This window comes from Balaenoptera acutorostrata (assembly GCF_949987535.1).
Source record: "Balaenoptera acutorostrata chromosome 3 unlocalized genomic scaffold, mBalAcu1.1 SUPER_3_unloc_1, whole genome shotgun sequence".
NCBI lineage: Eukaryota > Metazoa > Chordata > Mammalia > Artiodactyla > Balaenopteridae > Balaenoptera > Balaenoptera acutorostrata.
This window is the reverse complement of record NW_026645489.1, coordinates 324,814-349,804: the sequence shown is the minus strand read 5'-3', so window position 1 is coordinate 349,804 and position 24,991 is coordinate 324,814.

The following is a 24,991-nucleotide window of genomic DNA, read 5'->3' as shown; positions in this document are numbered from 1 at the left end:
TTGTAATAACCTATAATGGAAAAGAATCTGGAAAAAGAATATATATATATGTATAACTGAATCTCTTTGCTGTACACTTGAAACTAACACAACATTGTAAATCAACTATACTTCGATTTTTTAAAATGTGGCTTATGTGAATGAAAAACCAAATGTTACATTTTATTTTAATTTGAGATTTTGAATTTAAAAGGCCACATGCGGCTAGCAGCAACTATATTAAGCAGCACAGATATAGAAAAAAATTGAAAACATGGAGCTAAGACATACAATGGGTGAAGACAGAAAGCTGAGAGTCTCAAAGTTGCTCAGAATGTGTGGAGTAAGAAGAGAGTGAAGGACAGCCCTTGGGGGACATCAACATTCAAATATAAGTGGCGAAAAGGAGCTAGCAAAGGATACTGAGAACATGGGGATGAGAAATAGGAAGAAAAGCAGGGAAAGGAAAAGGAAGCAGGGGTCAATATCAGCGCCACATGAAACAAGGGATAAAACAAGTGTCCATTGGCCTCAATGACAAGGAGGTCATTGGTGGTCATCAGAAGAGTAGTTGCATGATGGGAGGAGAAGCCAGATGGTTTGAGACATCGAAGCTGAAACACCTTCAGTCATGGTCATTAATGACCATAAAGAAGTCAGACCATGGAATGTCCAGGAGACATCAGCCAAGTAAGGACTAAAGTCGTACTTCCCTGGGTCTTCACCTTGTTCATCTTGATCTGTTTTTATGGGACTCGGCAACATTTCCCCCCCACCTAGCCCTTTAGATGTTTTGCCATATCAAATATGGCTCCTAGAAAACATGGCGGTATCATACCCTGCGCTTATAATCTCTGATTCCAATTTCTATATTGTCAGCTTAGACCATCAAGCAATTCATTCCAAATCACCATTTTCTCTTTTCTACCTCTAATATATATTTATTTGAGACTTCTATTTTTAGCCTGTCTGAAGGGGAAAAAAAGAGTAATGGAAATACACAGGATTTACTGCACAAATTACTTCTCTGGCTCCCTCCGACCTCCATCAAGACTTCTGACAGTGGCATTGTATTTCTTATTTATTAGATTTTTAAGTGCTCTGTTAGGTAGTTTACAAGCCTTCCTTAATGTCTCTGCAGCCCAAGTGCACAACAGCCACTGAAAATTGATCACAGGTCATATCTGGCCCATCTTTAAATTTAAATCACACATAGCATTCTTCAACTCCGTACTGGCTTCCAAGGGAGATTGTTGTGAACCTTACATAAAAACCAAGGAGACTTTTTTCAAAGTTATTTTTAATAAATACACGGAGCATTGTTTATCCTAAATACTAATGGTCAATGTGAAATAATAAATATTCCCCCAAGTGTGGCTGGATAGAGAATGAGTGAATGAATGAATGAATGAATGATATCTATGGAATTCAAAGCCAGCCAGGTCTGCAAAGTCAACGCAAAGCAGACATTTTGGAGCAAGTACACAATGAATGTGGATTAAGACAAATAATCTCTGAGCAAAGAAAGCATACTGGAAAAGAGGTGCTAGACTGGGGGTTGAGAGACAGGGATTCCAGAATTGGCTCAGACACTAATTCCCTGTGTGGCTTTGGGTAAGTCACTTCCATCTCCAGGTCCTCACTGTAAAAGAGAGGGTTTGACCAATTAATCACTAATAGCCCTTCCAGCTCTAACTTCTTTCAATCCCAAATCACAGGAAGGACTTCCATGGAGCCAAATTTATGTTGCGGGTAACTTGCTATAGACAGATGTCAATAACCATCAGATCTAGAGAGGCAGGAGGCTGTTTTCACGGGTTTGCATCCAGCTTGTTTCTATCATTAGGATATAAATCATTATATCTACACTTCTTTGTAAAAGGCTCATTTTCTCCCCAGCACTCCTTCCCTCTACCCAGCACAATATTGGTATAGAAGAGGGTCCATAGATATTGATTGATTGATCCAAACATTTCCAGTTGGCCTCCTTCACTTACTGAGTCATAATTTTGTTTATTCATCCATTTATCTATTTATTTATTCAACCACCCACCCATTCATCCACCCATTCATCCATCTATCCTTGTATTTATCCAGTAAATATTCATTGAGTACCCCTATGGGCCCAGCATTAAGGTACTAAGTACTGAGGTAGTGACAGCCACCTGTGATGTGAATGGCTGTGGATGGAATTCACGTGCCCATCCTGGGGAGAAGTAAGTGAACCATGCCACTGGGGAGCTCTCCCCAGGGGGCTCATGTCACAGTACCTCCATTATGTGAAAAAAGTGTAAAAACCATGTAGGTTTCCATGACCCACAGAAGTAGTGTACAAAACCAGGGATGATTAACCTGAACAAGAGAAAGCCTCCAATCCTTAAGCCTCTCTCTACATGACACAAGCAGGCACAAGCAAGGCCATCCCCTAGAAGTTACAGAGACACGATGTCAGCTTATCCCATGAGAAAGCTGGCGAGCAGATCAGTCAGAAAATGGAATGGGCTGCCTGAGAGAGTAGTGAGGTCTCTGGCACAGGAAGTGATTGTACAAGGGTTAGATAATCAACATTTGCTGGGAATGTCACAGAGGGAGTTCAAGCATGGAAATGAGGGGTTAGACAAGGTGACAGTCAAAGTTGCTTCTCACCCTGAACTTTCAGAATTCTAGGCGCAAGACCATATTGTTTGTGTCCAGCTCAGCGCCCAGCCGGTCCGTTTAGTGCTTGCCATCTTCCCTGTGCCCAAACCCCTGAATTCTCCTGGAGATAAGTTGGCAGGGAATATAATAGTCTCACCACCAGAACAGTTGGTTTGCATCTATGAAAACAGTTTAGCAGCAGGAATCCTTAAAGATATAATATTCTCAACCAAGAAAAACAGAAAGGAAGAGATCCACGCAGAAGAATTCGGATGGGTGTCAACCCCAACTGTTAAGACCGAATTTGTACCTGAATTCACATCAGGCAAAAATTCTCCAGCAGTCTTGGGTCGCCAGGAAGTAGGAAATATCCCCAGCCTTCATTTCTGTCGCTTGGAGCTTGGAGTCCGTTGGGTTTGCTAACAACACACCTGTCAGCTCTACATTCCCTGATAGGTTAGCCACCCTCTTAGAACATGAACCTGAGATTCTCTTTTTTTCATATTAAAAATTAGAGCAGGACTTCCCTGGTGGCACAGTGGTTAAGAATCCACCTGCCAATGCAGGGGACACGGGTTTGAGCCCTCGTCTGGGAAGATCCCACATGCCGCGGAGCAACTAAGCCCATGTACCACAACTACTGAGCCTGCGCTCTAGAGCCCGTGAGTCACAACTACTGAGCTTGTGCTGCATCTACTGAAGCCCGCGTGCCTAGAGCCCATGCTCCGCAACAAGAGAAGCCACCGCAATGAGAAGCCCACGTACCCCAACGAAGAGTGGCCCCCGCTCGCCACAAGTAGAGAAAGCCCACGCACAGCAACGAAGGCCCAACACAGCCAAAATAAATAAATAAATAAAACCTTAAAAAAAGAAAATTAGAGCAGTCAGTAGAACAAAGAAAAGAGTTCTGAGTTTTTTCCCCCCCTAAAGAACCTCATTTAACCCTGCAAACACAGGAGACAAATGCCAGGGAAGCAGCCTTGATCAACTGCTGGCTGGCGGTGAGACTGAACCGAGTTTCCCTGGTCCCCTTCTTCTGCATTCACTAGCACAGGAGTTCTTGGTGCATACTGTCCCTTCATTTCTCAGTAGGAGGAGCAGATGAATGTGGCTGACTGGAGAGCAGGGTTTATTGGAGAAATAAATCTCTTTGGCTAAATATGAACCATGCAGAAGAAACAAAGGAACTGCTTTTTAATGACCAAGGTTTAAATGAAGCCCAGCAGCCTAAGGCAGAACCTCAATTAAGAAGAGATGGGAAATTAGTGTCCAAGAGACCACTTAAAGTTACATAAATATTTACCGAGCACCCAGGATGTACCAGGAAGGGTGTTAGTTGCTGGGGTTTCAAAGATAAATAAGACAGTCCTCCTGTCGCCAGGAGCTGACAATGAGGAGGGCATTGCCAGGTGGGGTTAAAGGGATGAGGACAGAACAGGATGGGAAGTGCTATAATCACCATATGACCTTGCGCTGCAGCAACAACTGCTTACCTGGAGGGAGTCATGGAAGGCTTCCAGAGGAGGTGCTGTTTGACCTTGTCTTAAAAGGTGCGTAGGAGTTTTCAAGGGGGAAAGGGGGGACTGTGCTTCCAGACAGAAGGAAGAGTATGTGTAGAGGAACGTGGAAACGGTAGGGCGCACGATGCTGGGGAACAATGACAAGTTCACTGTGAGCCCAGTTGTGACAAACGAGCCTGGATAGGTAGACCAGAGCCTAGCTGTGAAAGATGCCAGTGCCATAAAGACAACTGGACTTCTTTCTGTAGGTCAGGATGCCCCAAATTAGAGAAAACAGAATCACCCAGGGAGCTCATATTAAAAGATGGATTCCAGAGTCACATCCCCAGAAACTGTGATTCTGTGGGTCCAGGATGCAACCTGGAAACCTGCATTTTGACAAGCAGTTATGCAAGTGGTCCACACATTGGGGAATCTCTTTGTAGGAGCTGAGGAACTGCTGGGGGGTTTCAAGGAAGGAGCAAGGCATTGAGTTTGGGACTTCTCAGCTGGAGGCTCAGAGAAAATGACCTGGAGGGACAGGAAACACAGAGCAGGTGCACGAAGGGAAACTGCAGGACCACTTCTGGCTTGTTGCCGAGGAGGCTTCTCTTGGTGGACTTTCCACATCACCTGCAGCAGTAAGGCCAATGCGCACCAGGGAGAGAGGTTGGGGTAGGGTCTGCAGCACCCCGGGGAGGGTGGCCATCCCAGGGGAGCCATGCCTCATTTACGTGCTGTGCCACTAATGAAGCCGGAGGCGCCAAGGCTGGGAAGGGGCTGGCATCCAGGCTGGGAGTGAAGCTGGAGCACAGACAAGTGGCAGGGTGGCAGGGTGGGCTGCCCCAGGGTGCAGGCTGTGCCCGCGCCCTGCCCCGCTCAGTGACGTCACCGGTGACAAGCTGGTCCCCACAGTTCTGCCCCAGCCGGGCCTCCAAGTGACCCGGCTTCTTGGGGTGTTGCCAGCTGCTTGGCACAGGTAGCCGGGCTTGGGGGAGTTGGGCTTTCAGCTGCGCCCTCTCACCCACAGAAGTCCAGACGCCTCAGCAGTGACCGACTCTATTGTCTAAAGTAAGGAGTAGTGGCCAATGCAGATGCCAGCGCCTTGCTGGGTGAGAGTTAAGAGAAATGACAAAAGCAAAAACGTTCCCTTCCTTCTGAGGGTGCTCCACTGCAACCAGACCACCTGGGGGGTCAGGTGCACCTGTGCCCGGGGGCTGAAGAAATGCAAAACCCCCAGAGGGCGACGTTGACCAGCCCGGTACAAATTTGTACCTGCATGTTGTCTTAGAGCAGAATTTCTCAACCCTTATGTTATAGCCACCATTTAGAAATATTTAGCATTCCCTTTACAATCTTTAAGGGAAATTCATTGATAATTCATTATCAATATTCATTGATAATATACCTATCTTATAATTTCAAGAAAATATATGATGCCCTGGCTGTGATAAAAGGAATGGAAAGAAAGTAAATTAGGACAATATATTCCACAGCTATGCTAGGGAACAGCCTGAGGAGACATCTGCATCTCTAGTTGGAAGGGACAAGGCAGCTACACATGCAAACTGGTACAGGTATGTCTTACCAGTGACTCAAGTGCCATTGCCTTAGAAGCCCATTTTCTGAATGTGTGTTGTAGAAAATGTGTTTTCTAAAGTGGTGAATAATTTTTGATACAGTTCCAAACAAAACAAGGTACAAAAAAAAAAAAAAAAAAAAACAAGGTACAATCTTCTCTCAATTTGCCTGGCAGTGCCTTCCTGTAAAAAGTATACATTTAAACTTTGCAAAAAGAAATGCTTTGTGTTTATATGTAAAATAGAATTAAGTGCTAAGTTCAGATGATTATGGGTTGTTTTTTCACCTACATGAATGCACAGAGGATATTAGAAAGTCACGAGTGGCAGAGGACAGTTTGTGGTGTGGGAACGTCCCCCATGAAGCAGGACTTCTCCCTGGCTCCTGCCCCCTAGATGCCCTGAGGTCTCCCGACTATGGTGACAACCCAAAGCCTGCACCCAGAGACTTCCCAAATGCCCCCGAGGGGTGGTGCTGTCCGTCCAAGGACCACCGCTTTGGGGGTGACAAAGCACTTTCTTGTAACTGGTTTGTGCCTCCCAGTTGAGGGGGGCAGAGCAGATGGGAAAACTGAGGTCCAGAGGGAGAATGTCATGCCTAGTTCATGGGGAGTTAGCAACAGAGAGGGGACCCTGAATCGCTGAACCTTGGGGTTGGATGGAGATGGGGGCTGAATTGAGTCCCCATAAATCCACATGTTGAAGTCTTAACTCCTAATAGCTCAGAATGTGGCTGTATTTGGAGATAGGGTCTTTACAGAGGTAATTAAGTTAAAATGAGGTCATTAGCATGGGCCCTAATCCAATATGACTGGTGTTCTTACAAGAAGAGGAGATTAGGACAAAGGCCCAGAGGGAAGACCAAGTGAGGACACAGGGAGAAGGTGGCCGTCTATAAGCCAAGAGGAGAGGCCTCAGAAACAACAAACCCTGCCAATAACTTGATCTCAGACTTCTAGCCTCCAGGACTGTGAGACAACACGTTTCTGTTGTGTAAGCCACCCAGTCTGTGGTTCTTTGTTACGGTGGCCCTACCTGAGTAATACAGGTGGGATTTTGAAGATCATCTAGCCTGACTGCCTGCCCTCTGTATAAGTGGCCTGGGGATTATCAGAAGCCAGTCTCGTGGTTTCCCACCTACTGTTCTCTACATACCACAGGTCTGAAAGTATAGACACTGTATTTTACTCTATAAGCCAGATGAAGTCATTTACATCCCGCCAGGTAAACTCAGAAAGAGTCTCCCACAAGTGGGTCAACAGGGAAACACGTAACAACCTCTGATTGTATCTCAAATGTTGGTGAGACCTGTATAGTCCAGATGAGACCAAATCAGGTCAATTAATGACTCAAATTACATTAATTACCCAAATCCCTGTGTTGAGGCTCTGTCTGCTTGGCTGAAGGGAAACAGTCATTGCCTGGGGCTCTTAGAATCACCAGGTGTGCTGACTCGTGTCTGGAAACCAGAATTTTTGTCCTCGCATCTTGCTTGTCCTGAGGGTGGGGCAGAAAATCAGTTGCCCCATGATGGCCAGACTCCCCATATGCAATCTGCTACTGTCTCTGACGTCCCATTCCCAGCTGCACAGGGTTCCGGCCCCCCATCTCAATCCTACTGTGCTGGGACAGCTCCGAGGTGCCTTTCCAAATTAAAACACCTTCAGTTTAAGCTTGGGCAAGAGGGTCCCAGAGCAAAGTGGCTTCCTTTAAACCACTGACTTGATTGATTATCCTGTGGCTCACTCAGTGCATCTAGGGGGCCTCTCAGACGTGACATGTCCACAGGGCACTTCTGACCTTCTGTCCCTACAAACCAGTTCCTGTCACAGGCGTACCTCATCTTTCTTTTTTTTAAAAATAAATTTATTTATTTATTTGTGGCTGTGTTGGGTCTTTGTTGCTGCGCTCGGACTTCCTCTAGTTGTGGCCAGCGGGGCTACTCTTCGTTGCGGTGCATGGGCTTATTGTGGTGGCTTCTCTTGTTGGGGAGCACGGGCTCTAGGTGCGCAGGCTTCAGTAGTTGTGACTCGCGGGCTTCAGTAGTTGTGGCACACGGGCTCTAGAGCACAGGCTCAGTAGTTGCTCCGCGGCATGTGGGATCTTCCCGGACCAGGGCTCGAACCCGTGTCCCCTGCATTGGCAGGCAGATTCTCAACCACTGCGCCACCAGGGAAGTCCCATGGCGTGCCTCATCTTAATACATGTCAATTCCACTAATCTAGTTCTTTGGCCTCATCCTAAATATATGACCATGGGCAAGCTGCTTCACCTTGTGGTGCCTCAGTGTTCTCATTTGTAAAATGGGGTTCATAGTCTTTATCTCATAGAAGTTTTATAAGGATTAAATGGGTTAATATTTGTAGTGGGCTGAGACCAGGGTCTGCAGCATAGTAGGTGCTGTAAGTGTTAGCACGTAGATCCAGCCTTGCCTTTTCTTTCTCTCACATCTCAGGTCTAATCCGTCAGCAAATCCTACTTGCTGACCCCACAAAATAGCGTCTGACTATTTCTCACCACTTCCACTCTCATCACCCTGGTTCAAACCAATGATCTGGAGTAAATTTATAGTTACGCAGCCATCACCACAGTCTCGTTTTAGAACGTTCCATCATGTCTTTTCTGGACATTTCACGTAAGTGGAATCACACAGTCTGTGGTCTTTGCATCTGGCTTCTTTCATGCAGCAGGATGTTTCTGAGGTTCTTCCATGTTGCAGCAGACATCACTTTGTTCCTTTTTATTGCTGAGAAGTATTCCATTGTGTGGACTTTGCCTGATGTTTTCAATAGACTTCTCTTGGGTCTCCCTGTCCCCTTGTCCCCTCTGTTCTGAGCACAGAAGCCAGACAAATTCTTTTAACAATAGGTCAGTACGTGCCACTCCTCACTCACACCCTCCCAGGGCTCCCAACTCCGAGTAAAAGCCAAAGTCCCTACAAAGGTGGCTTAGTCTGCTCCGGTGGCCATAACAGATTCCACAGACTTGGGGTTTAAACAACAGATGCTTATTTCTCATAGTTCTGGAGCCAGAAGTCCAAGATCAGGAGGCCAGTGTGGTCGGGTTCGGGTGAGACCCCTCTGCTTGGCTTCACTGTGTGCTCACTGGTGTGATGTCTCTCTCTCTCTCTTCTATAAGGCCACCAATCTTTTCAGATGAGGACCCCACCCTCATTTCACCATAATTACCTCCTAAAAACCCTACTTCCAAATACAGTTGCCTTGAGAGTTAAGGCTTCGACATAGGAATTTGGAGGGGACACAGTTCAGTCCACAGCAAGACACCTATTAGGCTTTGCCCAATCGGGCCTCAAACACCCCCAGCACCCTCCCACCACAGGGCCTTTGTCCTTGCAGTCCCCTCTGTGCAAACCACCCCTCACCCAGACATCCACATGGTTCCCTCCTCAGGGCCTTTATGTCTCTCACCTCCCCTGAGACCCACCTGCTCACCTTCCTTCACCTTGTGACCCCCCTCAGCACTGCTCTCCTGCCCCAGCCCCACCCTCCCTTTCCCCCTTCCAGGCTTAATTTTCTCCATCATACCATCTGCCAAAATATGTTTTACTTATTTATTGTTTATTTTACTTAGAATGTGAGCTTCATGAGGGCGAGGGATAGTGTTGCTTTGCCAGGGCTCCATCCCCCTGCCCCCCAGCTACTGCTGCCTATGCAGTAGGTGCCTAACAAATATTTGTGGGAGGGAAGAATGAGGAGCCGTGAGCTCCAGGCCCGGCCCGGCCACAGTGTCCTTTCCCACCAGCACTGGGGACAGACCTGAGGATTGCAGGCAGCTGTGTAGTCCAAAAACAGGGCTGGATTGTGAGTACGCAGTGGGTCAGTGTGAGTTTGCTGTCATGAGAAAACAGGACAATGCCCTGGCCCACAGTGTAGCTGGGGAGACAGGCCCATTGCAAGGCCTCACCCAACTTCTGTCCGTCCACCCCACTAACATTTCCTAAGTGCCGCCCGTGTACCAAGCATACAGAAATACAGGGCATGGCCCCGGCCCTCCAGGAGCTCACAGGCTGGCTGGGGAGACAGGCCCAATCCAAGGCAGTTAAAGCACCAGTAATGGATACAGGGAGTGACTAACCCCACTTGTTGAATGGGATCTACTTCAAACTGGGTCCTGGAAGGTGATTAACATGATTAGCAAGCAGAGGAGGGGGAAGGGCATATTAGGGAAAGGAAACTCATTGTCCTGGGGAGGGGATGGTGACGTGGAGGTGGGAGAGGAGAACAGGATAGGTTGAGGTCGGGTCATAAAGGGCCACCTACAAAGCAGTCTGAGCTTTAGCCTATGAACCAGTGGTTTTCAGACTCTGCTCCGAGGGTCCTTACAGCCTCCCGAGAGGCGAGAGGCAACCAGGAGAGGTGGAGGACGGGAGGTACTCTGATCTCCCCACCTGTTTTCAATCGGAATATCTCTTTTTAACTGTTTTACGTAGGGGAACTTCTCACAAGACTTCATGTTAACAAAGAATTTGGTAGTGCTATCCAGTGCCATCGGATAGAACTTTCTGCAATTAGGGAAATGCTCTGTATCTTCACTGTTCAGTACAGTAGCCACTAGCCTCAGTGTCTGTTGAACATGTGAAATGTGGTGTGCGCCACTGAGGAACCAGATGTCCAATTATATTTCACCTTTTTTAAAAAAAAGTATTTATTTTATTTTTGGCTGCATTGGGTCTTCATTGCTGCGCTCAGGCTTTCTCTAGTTGCAGCAAGCGGGGGCTACTCTTCGTTGAGGTGCGCGGGCTTCTCATCACGGTGGCTTCTGTTGCTGCAGAGCACAGGCTCTAGGTGCACAGGCTTCAGTAGTTGTGGCGTGTGGGCTCAGTAGTTGTGGCTTGTGGGCTCTAGAGCGCAGGCTCGGTAGTTGTGGCGCACGGGCTCAGTTGCTCCGCGGCATGTGGGATCTTCCTGGACCAGGGCTCAAACCCGTGTCCCCTGCATTGGCAGGAGGATTCTTAACCACTGCGTCACCAGGGAAGCCCCAATTATATTTCATCTTAATTAATATAAATTGAAATTGAAATAGCCACACGTGGCTAGTGGCTACCATACTGGACAACGCAGCAAGGCAATGGGAATGGAAACTTTCAGTGGGAGAACATGAGCAGAACTGAGCCGTAGAAGCAGTGGAGCCTCATAGCTACCTTAGGAGTTGGCAGTTGACTCCCTTTTGCTGGTGAGGAAATCAAGTCTCGGAGAAATAAACTGATTTGTTTAACGCTTCTGAGCTAGTCAGTAGCTGAGGTGGGTCCTGAATCTAAGCCTTTTAACGCCAAACCTGGGAACCAGCCAGAGACACGGGTACCAATGGGGAATGTCTAGGGGTTTATATAAATTCTATCATAGATAACGATGATGGCACAGACATCTTTTGCCAAGTAAAGTACTAGTTGGTCCCATACTAGACACACCCCAAATTCTACTTGAGGGATGATGAGCCAATATGATGAGACTTGAAAATTTTATATTTGAAGAGTTTTCTTAACAGGAAATTTTCTGCTAAAATTTCTTTCTAAGTCCATACATTTGCTTTACGGAAATCATCTACTATGGGGTCTAGGCTAGACATGAAAATTCTTATGCGTGTAATCAGCTTTCCCTGATAATAAGTGTCTGAGGCAAACAGTGGGTTGGACAGCAATAATAATCCCTCTCGATATTATTCATTGTCAATCACGTCATCTAACAACATTATTGAAAACAATGAGGAAAGTTCTTCTCACCCATCACATGGGCTCTTCAAGATAATTTCCTATGAATATTTTCATTTTTTTTTCCTGGCAGGTAAAATATTAAGTTGGGAAATGTCTTCAAACTCATCCCTGAAAGATCAAGCTGTCTTGTTTTCCCTTTCTCAACTGATTTCTCATCCATCTGACTCAGAAAGGGCTTGCTAGGGAAAGGAAGCTCCTCGTGCTGGGGTACGGAGTCAGGCTGGGGACATGAGGCAGAGGAAAAACAAGCCCCGCAACCTAAGGCCTGAACTGGTGCAGCAGGAATCTACACAGACCTTCACCTTCGTGGTGGATTTCCAAGGGCTCTTTATCCTTGAGCATTGCACACTGTAAGATGGGAAGGAAAGACCCAGTTAAGCTTCCACATCGGCATCTTGTGTTTTTTTTTTGTTCTTACCAATGAAGGATTAATGAAAGTTGCTCAGAGGAAATTAACCATGTTCTCCACTGCTCTTGACAGAATCTAGGTTTGTGTAATAGTCAGGACATACTGGATTATGCTGCAGTAACAAACAACCCCCAAGTCTCAAGGACCTAAGATAACAAAGGGTATTTCTCTCCTTTGTTACACGTCTATCTAGAGTCAGCTGGACACTGTTTAATGTGGTCATTCAGAGACCCAGACTGACTGAGCAGACTCCTTCTCAAACATTGTCAAGAGTGCTGAAATGTTTCCCCTGTCACCTCCATGCTCTGGCCTGGAAGTGATACGCAAACTTCCCCTCACAACTTATTGACCAGAGTTAATCACATGGCCCCATCCAAACACACAGGGTCAGGAAGCGCAACACTACCGCTAACCCAGGCAGAGAGTGGGAAATACCTGGCATTAGCCCTTGACCACCTCAGCAGAGACCCATCCCTTTGTTCTGCCTGCGCTTTTCTTATTTTGGAATTCCACTTTCCTCTTGATTTCCAGTAACGTAAAGTGGATGAAGCGGGCAGGTGCTGCAAGATGTGACAGATCACCAGAAAGTCTTCACTGAATCAATGTCCCCCTCCCTGCCATGTTTTTCACATCACAAAACTAACATTCAGAGCAGAGCTGCCCCCAAGGGAGCTGCTGAAGCACAATGACTCGCCAAGCTTCAAGGAAGGCAGGATGCTAGTCAAACCCAGAGCTGGAAGGGGCCACAGATGTCATCTAACACAATCGTGTCACCTCAGGGATGAAAACTAGGGGCCACAGGAGGTTCTCCTGAGGTCACGTGGGCAGGGGCAGGACGGGAACCCAGCTCTCCTAGGGCCAAAAACGAATTTTCGCCATGGCTCACCCACTGCCATCCGTGCACAGATCCTGGTCTGAAAGGAATGGAAAGGAAGACAGAGGCTGGAGGGCAGGGGAGGTGGCTCCGGAGACAAATAGTCCCGTCCTGAGGCCACTTGATCGAGGCCTTTTCTCACCCCTAAACCAATAACTCCTGCAGGCCCCTTGGGAGTTCCATTTCATGTTGGCGGAAGCTGCCGACAGAGATGCTTCTTGTGACCTTCGAGAAAACTGGAGCTGTGTATGTCAAAGAGAAGGAAAGAGATTCAGAGGAAGAAACAGAGGCAGCAGAGGTGAATGGGATGAGAGTGTGGTTTACAAAGAAGCACTAAATGTGGGCCTTCCATCTGCCAGTCCAAGACTATGTGTTCCAAAGGGCTACAGTCTGGAACATTCTGGTTTATTTTCACTTGGTCAGCGGCTCTCTCCTCTGCTAGAATGTAAGTCCCACTAGGAGACAGACTTTCTCTGCAGTCTTGCCCGTAACCAGGATCAGTCCCAGGCACTGGGAGACACGATGCAACCTTTGCACAAGGAGTTCAATGTGTATTTGTTGGATAAATCCATAACAATGGGAAGGCATTTAAAGGATCTCAACACAGAGGTGACAAGATCATGTTTGCCTTTCAGAAAGATCAAGAGAGTGACATGTACAAGCGATATCTGAGCTGAGTCAAAGATGGTAAGGGAGGGGCTGGAAATTGGAGCATGGGAAGAACATTCCAAGCCAGGGAGGATAATGAGGGTCCGATGGGGAGAATGAGCAAGGTGCAGTTCAACCACATTCATTCATTCATTCATTCACTCACTCACTCACTCACTCAACCCACATTCTCTTCGCATGGAAGTGGCAGTGGGCGGGGGAAGATGGCGCAAATGAGGAAAACTCAACAGATACTGTCATGCCAAACCCTGTGGTCATCATCACGGCTTCTGCCTTCTCCTGATCTTGTAGCCAAGACGGCGCAAGGGGTCAGTGTGAGCCCTGGGCTGCATTCTTCCTGTGCCTGGCACAATTGTGCTTCACCGACAATTCCTGGACAGAATGAGCCAAAAGTGGGATCCTAATAGGGATCCAGTAACCCCTGAGCTGGACAGACAGACAGCAACAACAGAGGTCTGACGGGGACGGCTGTCGAGGAGGAGTTTTTGGATCCAAGGTCAGAGTCAAGGCTGACTAGACAAAACTATGGCTCTGGAGACTGAAACCAGACTCCGCTCTGCCCTGCTCTGCAGGTGTTTGCTCTGTACCCCAACCCTTGGCCTCACAAGCTCCCCTGCTCTCCCCTGTCCCACCCTAGCTCACCCCTAAGCTCCCTCCACCCACCCACTCATTCCTCACCTGGCTGTTGAGTCCTTTAATCTCACCAGTCCCCAGGAAATGCTCATTTTAGGGGACTGGCTTGGGGACACATGCGTTTGTTCTTCTGATTCACAGATTTTCTTGGTCAAAGAGAATAATCACAGGGAGGTGATAGCTGGGCACTATTGTTCTATCCTCTTTGTGATTTAAGAAAGCCCACTTCACAGATCACACAGATTACCTGCACCGCTGTTACCGACCTGGGTTCCTGGACTCTTTAATCAGCAGAAATTGAGGGGAGGCCAGACGAGAACTTCAGGCAAGGCTTTATGGGGACCCGTGAGCGAAAACAAGTAACAGGTGCCCTTGCTTGTTCCCTGAAGCGGGGGGGGTGAGCTGGTTCCTCAAATAGGGTGAAGGTAGGGGCAGATCGGTGGGTACGGTGGCCTGCCCACCCGCCTGGCGGTGCTGTGTGCAGGGATCACGCGCAGTCCCCTGCTTTTGCGCCCGGCACCTCAGAAGTGGCAGTTGGGTTTTAGCCTTTTTGTATCGTGTTGTGCATAATTTCCCCAATCACGCATGCGTGCAGTTATGTTCAGTCCCTTAGAACTCCTTTGTATTCTGTTGCTGGAGGAGTCGTTTGTCCAAGTGCAAGCACTGCAGTAAAGGGTCCCAGGTCCCGGCCTGTGTCACTATAACCACATAAAGTTCATCGGGAGCCCCAGCAACTTGTCAGGCCCCTGGGGAAGCGGGAGGACGCAGCCTCTCCTAGCTTCGAGAAGATAAATATCCAACATCAGGAGAGACACGTGGCAGCCTTTGCAAAAATGTCAGAACACCTGTAATTAAGCGCAACCCCTAATTAGTCTGCGTGAAGGCATCTTGGCTTAGTTCCTTCCCCAAATCTGAGGCAAATTGACTTTCCTCGGGTGGGCCAGAAGGAGAAGCACTTTCAGGGGGAGGGTCTCCCGGACTCAAACCAATGGTGGGGGGAAATCCCAGATTGAATAACATGTGAAAAATAATAATCTTGCTATTTAAAGCTGAGGCGCAGGGAGAATCCTGCAGAAGCACTGATGACATTCCCATTAACGCCAAGAGGGTTCAGCATGATTGATAGCTCCAATAAACAGCCAGAATCAGAAGTGATTGATTAGTCCATCTCTTGAAAGCATTGCCAAAAACTGCCTCGGAGAGCATATTTGCATCTCCACCGATGAAAAATGCATGTTTGAATAACGTCAGCTGTACTAAATGATCACCCTTCTGTCCAGGTACGTACAAATCCATCTGCTGATACCTGGCCAAGTGTGAAGTTGAGATTTTGGAATGTGTTACATATGTGTATCCGTGTACAAGCTTCCCTATGTTGTTACCCTCTGCGCTGACAGGTAGCTCAGGAGGTTAAAGCTGGGGTGCGTGAGGTTAATTTACTGGGGGTGGTCTCAGAAGAAGGGTATGAGGGGAGCAGGATGAGGGCGGGGATCAAACCGAGCAGGAATGTGCACCCAGCTGGGGACGAGCTTCAGTCGGAACATTCGAGAACTCTGCATCATACCTGCACCCCAGAGTTACCCCACACACAGAGCTGTGGCCAAGATAGCAGCTCAGTGTAGCCCATGTCCGTCACTGGCTGTGCTCTGTCAGGGCGGGGATGGAGGTAACCTCCCAGGTGAGGCAGCTGGGGGGATGCTTGCACTAAACTGTAATGGGCACTGGGGGAGGGGCACCAACAACATCCACTGTGCCCATGGGTCTCAGACTTGACTGGCTCTAGAACTCTCTGCAGGGCTTCTTGGCACACAGAATGCCGGGCCCCAGCCCCAGAGATTCTGATCAGGAGGTCTGGGTTGGCATGACAGTTTGCATTTCCAACAAGTTCCCAGGTGATGCTGATGGTGCTGGTCTAGACATCATTCTCTGAGAATCACGGCACTACACCTTCCCTTCCCTTCTCCACCCTCCACCCTGTCACCGGGGTGGAAACGACCACATCGTCACTTGGTTCACCCAGCACCTGGTAGATTGCACCATACAACCCTGGCTGCATCATATGATGGTCTGTCTCCCTTACTAGCAGGGAATTACTAGAGAGCAAGGGGTTGATCTTGTTCATCTTTGCATCTACACATCCCAGCTCAGTGCCCGGTGCGTGGTAGGTCTCAGTAAATGTGTCTTGAATGAATACGTGAATGCCTGCAACAATGATGCAAATGTATTTTTTACTGCCCTAAGGGTCAGGAGTGGACTGCTATTTTAATGCTGCCTTGACCCAGGAATGACTGCAGAAGTCGTGTTGGAGGGAAAGAAACTCGGAGCGTTTTTATTTTTTTTCCTTTTTTTTTTAGTTGGAGTATAATTGCTTCACAATGTTGTGTTTGTTTCTGCTGTGTAATGAAGTGAATCAGCTATATGTATACCTATATCCCCTCCCTCTTGGACCTCCCTCCCACCACCCCCTTCCCACCCATCTAGGTCATCACAGAGCACCGAGCTGAGCTCCCTGTGCTTTATAGCAGGCTCCCACTAGCTATCTGTTTCACACATGGTCGTGTATTTATGTCAAACCTCATCTCCCAATTCGTCCCACCTTCCCCTTCCCCCACTATGTCCACATGTCCATTCCTTAAAAAAACAAAAAATAGAACTACCATATGACCCAGCAATCCCACTACTGGGCATATACCCTGAGAAAACCATAATTCAAAAGGACACATGTACCACAATGTTCATTGCAGCACTATTTACAATAGCCAGGACATGGAAACCACTTACATGTCCAACAATAGATAAATGGATAAAGAAGATGTGGTACATATATACAATGGAATATTACTCAGCCATAAAAAGGAATGAAATTGGGTCATGTGTAGAGATGTGGATGGACCTAGAGACTGTCATACAGAGTGAAGTAAGCCAGAAAGAGAAAAACAAATACAGTATATTAACGCATGTAGGTGGAGTCTAGAAAAATGGTACAGATGAACCTATTTGTAGGGCAGGAATAGAGACATAGACATGGAGAATGGACATCTGATTGTTTTTAGAAAACCACATCTATGAACCTTCTCACTGGCAGAGGTGAAGCCAAGCTGGGGCGTGTGAGAATCAGAGGCTGAGCTGTGCTGTGGTGATGATCTCAGAGCCGGTCTTCATGTAGAGAAGCACCTTTGAGAAACATAAGGATTTTTTAAAATTTATTTTATCGAAATATAGTTGATTTATAATATTGCATTAATTTCTGCTGTACAGCAAAGTGATTAAGTTATACATATATATACATTCTTTTTCATATTCTTTTCCATTATGGTTTATCACAGGATATTGAATATAGTTCCCTGTGCTATACAGTAGGACCCTGTTGTTTATCCATTCTATATATAATAGTTTGCATCTGCTAATCCCAAACTCCCAATCCACCCCTCCCCCACCCTCCTCTCCCTTGGCAACCACAAGTCTGTTCTCTATGTCTGTGAGTCTGTTTCTGCTTCATAGATAGGTTCATTTGTGTCATATTTTAGATTCCACATATAAGTGATATCATATGGTATTTGTGAGAAAGATCAGGATATTGATTGGGAAGTGGGGGGATGTTAGTGATCTGAGCCCCAAGAGGGCAGAGGGCTGAGGGCCGAGGTCAGGGTCCTCTGGTGGGGAAAGAGGGAGCTGAGCACCCTTGGAAGAGGCCACACTGACCCACGCCAAGTAGCAGCAGGCTGGGGGCCAAGGAGAGAGAACCAGCCCATGGGCAAGGGTCCCGGGCAGCCAGGAGCCTTGAGATCCACAATAAGATATTAGGTTGTTCTCTTACCCACAATACAATTCCCAGGTCTTCAGAGAAATTGCAGAGCAAGAGACAGCCTGGTTTTAGCTGGGATTTGGAGAGCCACGCAGAGTAGGCAAAGAGGGAACAGCTTGGACAGGCCGATGATGAGTGGGTAAGGGATGACCCAAGGGGCTGGAGCAGCTGTCCAGGCAAGAGGCTGACTGGGAGGGTGGCCAACCACCCCTGCTTGCCCAGGTAGGAGGGGCTTCCCAGGTCATGGGACTTTCAGTGCAAACACTGGGAAAGTTCCAGACAAACCAGGATGAGTTGGTTGCCCTACTAGATGGGGCCATCAGAGAAAACCAGTGCCCATGAAACCTGTAAACATTCCTCCAAGATCTCCCTAACATGTCAGGAGGGGAAGCAGTTAAAAGCTGGCCTACCTTCTATCTCTCAGAAAGGGGACTAGGCTAGTTGGCTATTAAAGGGAAGGGTGACCCTGAAGTTTGCACATCTGAAGGACATGTAGGGTATACTACTAATCTGAAGGTATTTTGAAAATTCATATCAAAGCTAATGATTTTATACCAGTCCTCACCAGGGGAAAAACAGCTAGCAAACATGATGGAGTGCACCAAGCAGTGGACTAGGAATCGTAAGACCTCAGCTCTAGCCCAGCCCTTCCACTAACCAGCTGTGTGACCACAGACAAGTGAATTTCCCTCTCTGGGAGCCCTTTTTCTCCCTTGTAAAATTGAAGTTTCAACTAGGTCCAGCGTTCTTTTATGTATTATGAATCCCTTTGGCAGTTTGGTGAGGCTTCTGGACCCCTTCTCAGTATAATGTTTTAAAGTGCATAAAATAAAATTGAATTTGCAAGGGAAACCAATTATCATAAAATTATCAACACACTGAAAAAACTGTTATATAGTAACATATATGCTTCTTAATAAACCCAATAAAGAAGACCCAGCAGTGGGTATAACAACTGTAATTTCAAAGTAGTTATGAGTATAAACAATATTTTAGGATGTCTGTGACAACTATAATTTCATGTGAAAATATTTGTGACTTTTATTGGTAACAATGTCACAGGTGCTGCTAATGTAACTATGGTTTATTGCCCACATTTGTAATGCAGGTAGGAAATGTTACATTTCAGTTAGAGGTTTGTGAAAATAAAAATGTCATTTTTTTCCTATTTTCCCCCAGTTTTATCCACAAACCCTATTATGGGCTGAATGGTCCCCCACCCTTAAATTTGTATGTTCAAGTCTTAACTCCCAGGACCTCAGAATGTGGCTATATTTGGAAATAGGGTCTTTAAAGAGGTAGTTAAGTTAATATGAGGTCACTAGGGTGGGCCCTAATCCAATAGGACTGGTGTCCTTATGAAAAGAGGAGGTTAGGACACAGGCACACACAGAGGGAAGAACGTGTGAAGACACAGGGGGAGGTGGCCGTCTGCAAGCCAAGGAGAGAGGCCTCAGAAGAAATCAACCCTGCTGACACCTTGATCTTGGACTTCCAGCCTCTAGAACTGGGAGAAAATAAACGTCTATTGTTTAAGCTGCCTGGTCTGCGGTGCTTTGTTATGGCAGTAGAAGCAGACTAATATAAACCTCCAGGCTAGAGACCCAGGTTAAGAATTCCAGATCAGGACAATCGCTAGGGTTCCTTTGACTCTACCCATGCTGACAAAGCCCTCTGTGCTGGAAAAGAAGGGCTCTGAGAATGAAAATAAAAGGGCATGTTCTTTGGGCCATAAGCCAGGATGAGAAGGAGACCCACGTGTTCCATGCCCCCTTCACTGACTGTGACGGCTGGTGGTCCCCACGTGCTGAGAATCTCACCACCCTCCACCTCTGAGTGTATGTACAATCTGCAAGCTCTCGAGGACAGCCCCCGTGCACCTCGCAGTGTATCCGTAGAAACCTTCCGCCCAGACAGCTTTATGACGTTGATCCCAAGGCACAGTTGATGGTGCCTGCAAGCAACAGAGCCAGGTTTGAGGAGTATCTCCTATCAGTTCCTGGTAAGAAGCTGAGGTTGATTTTCCCAAACTCTCATCACTTTCCCGGCACCCAAGGGCCTGCCGCAGGGGTACCACCACCCAGCCAGGGGCCATGTGCTGTGTGGGTGATGAGGACAGGTCTGGACTCCCTGGAGTTCCAGGTGAGGAGCCAGGAAGTGGAAGAGAGTGGGCGGTGGGGGAGGATGGTGAGGGAGCTGAGGGAGGAGAGAAAGGGAAGACAGAGGAGAAGGGGATTGTTGAGTAGAAAGGAAGAAGGTAAAAGAAAAAAAAGAGGAGATGGAGGGAGAATGAGATGTTAGAAGTGGAAGACAGGAGAGAAATGGAGGAAGAAAGAGAAGAAAGAGAAGGGGAGTGGGTGGGAGCAGGTAACTCCACCTCCAGGGAAGGTAGTATAAGGCTCCCTGGCCTCTCCAGGGACTTCCATGACCCAAAGCCAATGAGAACTGGGAGGACACAGAGAGGACCCCTCCACCTCCCACCAAACGTGGAGTCTCAGTAGCTCCTACATCTGTTGTTTCAGCACTCAGTTGCTGCACAAAAGGCATTCTCTTGCAGAGCCCCAGCTCCTAATTCTGGGGAGGTGGGACAAAAAGGCACTGCCTCTCAGCCTGACCTGTGACCATCGTTGAGGGGAGCTGCCTCCATTCATGCAGGCGTTCACACTGCCCCACCCACAGCTGGCTAACAACTCCTCTCCCCAGAGCCCCAGCCCTCTGCCTTCTCATGGAAAATCAATGACAGGGTTTATTTTATTGATGCTGGCTTGTTTTTCAGTCCTGTTGGCCCTGATATGATGCTTAATACTTCCCTGGGGAGCCGGGTGAAGCCATTGCAATCTCTTAGGTAAATACCTAATTAGGATGCTTCTGAACAGAATACTATTTACTTGGGGGAATGTATCTTCGGTCAGTGTTCAATTAGAGAGGTTATTATTTTCTCGGGAGAGAGAGGTGGTTCCGGCAGTTTCTGTACTTAAATATGTCATTAGATGCTTAAAGCATCTGGGGTACCTAGAAAGCACCCTTTATTTATTTTTAAGAAACTTGCCTATTGCAAAATTCATACCGCTGAGCCACTGGGATGGGGAGAGAAGGGTTCTGATTCTAACTGTGTGGTTGAGGGAGGCAAAGCCATACTCTGGGTCACCATCCAACTAGACCAGCAGCAATGAATGATGTAAAGCTAAATAGGCCCATTGGTTCAACCAAGAATCAAGTCGATACTGGGCATGGTGCTCAGTGTTTCACTCAGGATTTCATGTGAGCCTTAACACAGCCTTAAAAGGTCTTCTTCTTCTTCTTCTTCTTCTTCTTCTTCTTCTTCTTCTTCTTCTTCTTCTTCTTCTTCTTCTTCTTCTTCTCCTTCTCCTTCTCCTTCTCCTCCTCCTCCTCCTCCTCCTCCTCCTCCTCCTCCTCCTCCTCCTCCTTCTTCTTCTTCTTTCTTCTTCTCCTTCTCCTTCTCCTTCTCCTCCTCCTCCTCCTCCTCCTCCTCCTCCTCCTCCTCCTTCTCCTTCCTCCTCCTCCTCCTCCTCCTCCCCCCCTCCTCCTCCTCCTTCTTCTTCTTCTTCTTCTTCTTCTTCCTCCACCTCCTCCTCCTCCTCTTCTTCTTCTCCTTCTCCTTCTCCTTCCTCTTCCCCTTCCCCTTCTCCTTCTTCTCCTTCTTCTCCTTCTCTGCTTCTTCTTCTTCTGCTTCTGCTTCTTCTTCTTCTTCCCCTTCCCCTTCTTCTTCTTCTTCTTCTCATTCTCCTTCTTCTTCTTCTTCTCCTTCTCCTTCTTCTTCTTCTTCCACTTCTTCTTTTTCTTCTTCTTTATGGGAAGAATGTTCCACATTGATTTTCTTTTCACTTAAAAAATTTTATATAATTTTTAAAGGTTACTTTCCCTTTACAGTTACTAACAAAATATTAACTATATTCCCCATGTTGTACAATACATCCTTGAGCCTATCTTATACTCAATAGTTTGTACCTTGCACTCCCCCACCTCTATACTGCCCCCCCCACTGGTAACTGCTAGTTTGTTCTCCATATCTCTGAGTCTGCTGCTTTTTTGTTATATTCACTAGGTTGTTGTATTTTTTAGATTCCACATATAAGTGATATCACACAGTATTTATCTTTCTCTGTCTGACTTATTTCGCTTAGCATAATGCCCTCCAAGTTCAATCCATGTTGCTGCAAATGGCAAAATTTTGTTCTTTTTTTATGGTTGAGTAGTATTCCATTGTATGTATACCACATCTTCTTTATTCATCTGTTGATGGACACTTAGGTTGCTTCCACGTCTTGGCTTATTACTGTTCTTATTTTATAGGTTAGGAAGTAGGCTCAGTGAAGAAACATGCCCAAACAAAGCTAATGAATCACAAAGCCACCACACCAAGAGTGTTCCAATACAATAAGAGTGGATTACAGTTGAAAGGGCTGTCAGACACAGACTCTTTCCAAAGGGGAGTGCTTAGGGATGCCCAGATTCAAGAGGGGACAAAAACAAGGACTCTAGAAGAAGTTGAAGCCTCTGGAACACAGGGCTGCAGCAAACATTAAACACAGCCCAAGGACTGCCCTGGTGGCGCAGTGGTTAAGAATCCGCCTGCCACTGCAGGGGACACAGGTTCGATCACTGGTCCAGGAAGATCCCACATGCCACGGAGTAAATAAGCCTGTGCCCCACAACTACTGAGCCTGAGCTCTAGAGCCTGCGAGCCACAATTACTGAGCCCATGTGCCACAACTACTGAAGCCTGCATGCCTAGAGCCCATGCCCTGCAACAAGAGAAGCCACTGCAATGAGAAGCCTGTGCACAGCAACAAAGAGTAGCTCCCACTCACCGCAACTAGAGAAAGCCCATGCACAGCAAAGAAGACCTAATGCAGCCAAAAATTAATTAATTAATTAATTAATTAATTAATTAAAAAAAAAACACAGCCCGACACCTAGACAGATTAACGTAAACTCTCACACTAAAGGCCAATTTACCCCAGGCCTTACTGCCCGATACATGCCTGGCTTTCAACAAGAAATAACAAAGTCTGATAAAAGGCAAGAGAGAACAGTCTAAGGAAACAAAGCAATCAAAAGAACCAGACTCAGATATGATACATATGTTGGATATCAGAGAGAGTATTGAAATAAATACAGTTAATGTGTTGAGAGCTCTAGTGGAAAGAGTAGACAACATACAAGAACATGCGAATAATGTAAACAGAGAGATGGAAACTCTAAGAAAGAATCAAAAGGGAAATGCTAGAAGTCAAAAACACCATCACAGGATGAAGAACACCTTGGATGAGCTCATCGGGAGACTAAACACGGCCAAGGAAAGAATCAGTAAACTTGGAGACAGGTCAATAGAAATTTCCCAAACTGAAACGCAAAGAGGAAAAAGCATGAATGGAACAGAACATCCAAGAATTGTGGGACACCATCAAAAGGTGTAGCATATGCATAGTTGGAATACCAGAAGGACAAGGAAGAGAAAATTGAGCAGAAGAAACATTTGAAGTAATAATGGCCAAAAACTTTCCAAATCACAGATCTAGGAAGATCAGAGAACACCAAGCAGAATAAACACCAAAACAAATGAACAAGCAAGCAAACAAGCAAAATAACTCCACACCTAGGCACATCACATTCAAACTACAGAAAATCCAAGTCAAGGAGAAAATCTTCAAAGAGGCCAGGGGGGAACATACCAACAGAGGAAAAAAGGGAAGAGTTACAGCAGACTTCTCAACAAGGAGAGAATGGCATGGAAATATTTAAAATGTTGAAAGAAAAAACCCACCAACCTAGAATTCTATACCTGGAGAAATTATTCTTCCAAAGTAAAGGAGATAAAGAGACTTTCTCAAACAAACAAGAACTGAGGGCATATATCACCAGCATACCTGCCCTGCAAAAAAAAAAAAAAAAAGATACAAGAAGTTCTACAGGCAGAAGGAAAATTATATGTCAGAAACTTAAATTTATGTAATGAAAGGAAGAGCATCAGAGAAGAAAATATTTTACTTTTCTTATTCTCAATTGATCTAAAAGATAACTTTGTTTAAAGCAACAAGAATAAAAATGTATAATTACAGCATATGGTAAGTGAAATGTATAACAGCAATGTCACAAGGGATAGAAGGGAGAAATTGGGGAAAAGGTACCTGCACTACATGTGAAGTGGTATATTGTTATTTAAAAGTAGACATATCAATTAAAAATGTATTTTGTAAGCAACCACCAAAACAAATTAAAAGAGTTATAATTGATAGGCTAAGAGGAGAGATAAAATGGAATAATATAAAATTCTCAATTAAAACTAGATAAGGGAGATTTCTGGTTTCTGGTCCACCGTGTAAGAAGCTCTTGGAAGTCACCATGTTATCCTAACAACAAGCAAAAAGTTGAACAAAGTGAAAAATCAACACCTCCCCTTAGATCTGTAAAAGAAGTGAGGTCACGGGGCAAACCACCGCCCCCCAAATTGCAGAAGCCAACAGATAGATATAGAGAATAACAACTTAATTGGAGCAGAAACCCACAAGCTGCAACCTCTGAAACCGGAACTGTAATTAACAAATTGCTGGAGGCTCAGTATGAACAAGTCTGGGAGTAAAACGCTCCAGGGTGATCCAGTCACAGGGAAGCCCCTAGACTATTGTGTAGCTTTAGCCTTCCACATGAGAAAAGGGAAATACCCAACTCCAGCCCCCTGGAGCCATCCTGTCTCCCCTTAAGGGGAGGAAAAAAAAACTGAAAAGCATCGGTGACATTCACAATTCAGAGGTATAGGATCTCTGAAAGACTGATACCTAATCACAGGACTACAGAATGCTTCCCCTACCACACACACACACCTCACCATTACATCACTAAAGGTCTGTCTACAGCAGTTCCTTTCACCCAGTATATCATGTCCAGCTATCAAGAAAACATTATAAGACATGTTAAAAGGCAAAAAACCCCACAGTTTGAAGAGACAGAGCAAATGTCAAAACCAGATTCAGATATGGCAGGGATGTTGGAATTGTCAGACCAGGTATTTAAAACAACTAGCATTAATATGCTAAGGGCTCTAATTGATAAGGCAGACAGTGTGCAACAGATGGGCAATGTAACAGATGAGAAATGGAAATTCTAAGAAAGAATCAAAAAGAAATGCCAGAAATAAAAACACTATAACAGAA